Source organism: Monodon monoceros, unplaced genomic scaffold (genome assembly GCF_005190385.1).
Source record: "Monodon monoceros isolate NGI ecotype Baffin Bay Population unplaced genomic scaffold, NGI_Narwhal_1 Super_Scaffold_5, whole genome shotgun sequence".
Lineage (NCBI taxonomy): Eukaryota > Metazoa > Chordata > Mammalia > Artiodactyla > Monodontidae > Monodon > Monodon monoceros.
This window is the reverse complement of record NW_021703782.1, coordinates 87,955,876-87,960,183: the sequence shown is the minus strand read 5'-3', so window position 1 is coordinate 87,960,183 and position 4,308 is coordinate 87,955,876. Positions and strand designations below refer to the sequence as shown.

General features: G+C 49.9%; 1 pseudogene; it reads left to right on the top strand.

Moving 5' to 3' along the window:
* The first annotated feature begins 600 nt into the window (after window positions 1-600).
* LOC114884847 lies at window positions 601-722 on the top strand (annotated as a pseudogene).
* Window positions 723-4,308: the final 3,586 nt, after the last annotated feature.

Here is a 4,308-nt window from a genome sequence, read left to right as displayed (position 1 = left end):
TTATCTAGTTCCTGGGTCTTTGCTGCCAGGGGTACTGCTAAGCACCCGTTTCAGTGACTGACTTGTCAATCCGTAAGGAATTAAAAAGTGAAGAAATGAATTACATGAGTAATGCTCAGATAAAAGCCAGAGTCAGCTTCCAGCTCCACCACTTATAAGCTGTGTGACTTGTGGAAAATCACAGCCCCACTATCGATCTCAGTCTCCTCACCTGTCAAGTGGGAATACCACCTCCTACAAAAGGTTGTTCTGAGGGTTAAGTAGAATCGGAGTAATTACGTGAAGCACTTAGCAGAATGCTGGCTTCACAGTAGCTCTCCAAAATATTAGCACCTATCTTTCCCCTCTTGGACCCCGGCCGGCGGTCTCGCAGCACACCTGGCACAGCTGGGCTGGGGGAAATTCTGAACAGCACAGGAGGGAGTAGGTTTCTGAAGCCTTTGTGTGCCTGAGGAACGCAGAATGAGCTGGCCCTTTGGGACACAGGGATGAGAGTCCTGAGAAAGCCCAGGGTAACAAAATGTCCTATGATGTAGCTTCATTCATTCATTCATCCACTCAACAACAACAACAAAATTTTTGCATTATAGTTGATTTACAATACTTACCTGGCAGGGAAGATACCATGATCATGAAGGTGGTTTTCCCAAGGCAAGGCTTATCCATTTCACGCAACAAAAACTGACGGGGCACCCGCCGTGTGCTGGGCCCTGCAGGAAGGCAGGACATACAGAGGAGAGGAAGAGAACAGGTGTCAGGTAGCTACCAGATCTCCAGGTTGGAGACAGATGAACAGCACACAGTGGGCACACAAGTTAATCATGGCTAAAGGCAATGAGTCATGGCCATTTTCCTATGTTCTCTGGGTGCTGATGTAGCTCAAACACAGGCAGAGTAGTCCTTCCTGCTCATGGGAAAACATCACCTCAATCAAAAAGCATGACAAGGGGCTTCCCTGGTGGCGCAGTGGTTGAGAGTCCGCCTGCCAATGCAGGGGACACGGGTTCGAGCCCTGGCCCGGGAAGATCCCACATGCCGCTGAGCAACTAAGCCCGTGCGCCCCAACTACTGAGCCTGCGCTCTAGAGCCCTCAAGCCACGACTACTGAGCCCACGTGCCACAGCTACTGAGCCCAAATGCCACAACTACTGACGCCCGCATGCCTAGAGCCCGTGCTCCGCAACAAGGGAAGCCATGACAATGAGAAGCCCGCGCACTGCCACGAAGAGTAGCCCCTGCTCGCCACAACGAGAGAAAGCCCAACGCGCAGCAACGAAGACCCAACACAACACAGCCAAAATTTAAAAAACAAACAAATAAATAAATTTATTTAAAAAAAAAAAAAGCATGACAAGGGAGCAACACAAGTTTTATACTCCACACAGGTCTGGATTCAAATCCCAGCTCCTCCAACATCCAACTCTGTGACCCGGGCAAGCCATTCATTTCTCTGAGCCTCTGGTTCCTCAAGGAACTCAACTGGCAATAATACCTACCCCTCTGGCCCAGAGGTTGGGAAGGGTGGAACAGTGGGAAGGGAAGCTCACGTCTGTGGCTCTGACTCTAGTTACCCTCCAATATCGGCTTCCCCCTCCTCTCTTGATAGCAGAACCCCTTGATACTAGCTGAGTACATGGCCACCTAGAATAAATTACAGCCTCTCTGGCTGCTATATTTGGCCAACTAAGTTCTGATCAGTGGGATATATTAATAACTGGAAAAGGTTTCTGCAACTTCCAGGAAGTGTGCTTCAAGAGCGCTCGTCCTAATCTCTGTCTTTCTTCCTTCCTGCTTTCTGGAATGCAGATATAATGGCTGGCGCTCCAGCTGGCATCTTAGACCAGGAGGTAATCTTGAGAACAGCAACAAGACAAGGAGCCTGAGCCCCTGACACTATGTCACATGCTGAGGGTGTGGGGGAAGGGTGAAGTTTCCAATCCCTCCAACTGAATCCAATTCTGACTAACCAAGAAAATCACATTCAGGGGGTCGAGGACCCTGTGTCCTCACAGCTAGTGAGCTCTTGAGGGGTAAACACAACTCTGCAGGCGGCGGTCTCCTTTTCCTCCTGGCTGAGGACCCATCGGCCCTGGCACTGAAGTGTCTCCCACACCACCAGCCCCTCCCTTGCTCCCCGTTCTCCTTCGGTGAGGTCATAGGCCTTGCAGGACGCCCTTCCCAGCTAACAATGGCTCTGCTGCAGAGTCAGGTGGTTGCAAGATTAAAAGTACGGGAGCACGTTTATAAATGCACCCAGATGAGAGCATTTCCAAAAGCGGGGCCCAAATTCCTACACAGACCAAGACCGGCTGGGTGATTCAGCACTAGCAGCCTAAAACGCACTTGTTCAGCGTGTACCAGGGAATGCCTTCTCCAGCTGGGGCACCGTGCCAGGCCCTGCAGGCGGAGGGAGGGAGAGGCCCCATCCCTGAGACCCAGGAGCCAATGGCCAAATGAAGAACTAACATGTTCATACCAAGCAACACAGAACACAGTTCATTCATTAATTCATTCCTTCATTTATTCAGGGACTATTTATTGAGCACCTACTATGTACCAGGAAAAGGGCCAAGGAGCAAATAGATACAGAAGGGAATCAGGAATCCAGCCTGGGGCTGCCCATCGAACATGAAAACATCCATCCTCACCATCTCTGTCCCAAAGAAGCCACACATGCCCTCACACTCCCTCATTTTTGAAGTCCAAATATTTCTAACAATGAAAGGGGGCACTGGCTTAACAAACAGACTTGAATTTTTAGGAGCTGCCCACTGGTAGGCAGGGGTCAGTAGTGCTGGGAAAAGACCGGCGGTTTCCTACGCGGTCATGGTGAATCTGAGTCCCGGATCAGCTGCCACCTCAAGAGGTAAGGCCTTCCACCCGCTAAGCCTCAATGTGCTCATCTGTAAAATGGAATGGTGATGAAGAGAAAACCCTGTCATCAGGCACGCCTGAGATGGAATCTTGGTTCAGCCGCCACACAGCCAACTAACCTGTGTGACCTTGGCGGATTTATTTAATGTTTCTATAAAATGGAAACAATATGCTACCCACCTCATTTGGTACCAGGAGGATAAACTGCTCTCTGTGGAAAAACAATGAAGGATCAGGAGGGGGCAGGGAGGGGGAGGGAAGGAGTCTAAAAGCTCCCACCCAGCATCATGCTGTATCCTATGCTTTATCTATTCATTTTTTTAGTCTTTTTTAAAATTATTCTTGTAAAACATGCATAGTGTTCAAGCTCCTTCCCCTCTGGGCCTCAGTCTCCCCATTTAGAAAGTGAAGGGGCCGGCCTAGAATGATTCTGCTGCTTGGCCTCTGTCCGAAGAAGCCACCTATCACATTCAACTAGAGGATTTTCTGGACTTTTCCCAATGTAACTTCACAGCGTAGTTTTATATCTGCAGGGCATTTAACAGTCAATCATCTCGGAGCAACACCAGGTAAACATTTTACTGGGAAGTAAAAGGACGGGTGGGCAGGGGGCACGTGACCTGGCCGGGAGGCGACAGGCGTGGAGTGGGGCATGGTGGAGGCTGCATTCCTGCCCCGCTCACCAAACCAGCCAATCCTAGGACTCCCACTCTATCCAGAAATCTCGTTAAGTCCATTTTATAAGTCTTTTTTGACAAGTGAGGCCTTTAAAACATGTTCCTCATTCTGCAGAGGGTGAAGTTCAGTCCAAACATTTGTCTGCAGGAGACACTGGGCGGATCCCACTGCCGGGGAACCATCATAAACTCTACTCATACTCTGGGGCCTCAAGAAGGGGTGCTTCTTCAAGATACCCTGTCAGGGGCTCTGCTATGAATAATAATTCAATACAAAGAATAAAAAACCCGGTGCCCAAACACCTCCCAGCTGTCTATACTTTCTCCGATCTTTAACCTCACAAACGGGTATTTTTATCCCAGTTTCTCGTCCAGAGTCACACGGCTGGACAGGGCTAACCCACATCCAAATTCTGATCCCCTGGGTACCAAAGCCTTAACTCTGTCTGTTCCACCATCCACCTGCCAGTGTGAAAGAGCGACACAGTGAGTGCTGGGAGTGGATTCCCTAACAGCCCAGCTTTTCATGAAGAGTCCCGGGGACCCTAAATCATCACACTTTTTGTTGGGCTCCAAAGGAAGACCACTCCCCTGTATAGCCTGGTCTTGACGTTGTGTGTGGTGGGGAAAGCTGTCTGTCGGAGTCGAGTTTTGCAGCCACAAGTACAGGGCCGCCCTGCTGGAAGGAGATGTACCTCGTAGCAACTGGGGACCAGATTTAAAGGGTCTTTCCTGGTTGAGATTCCGCGCTTCCACT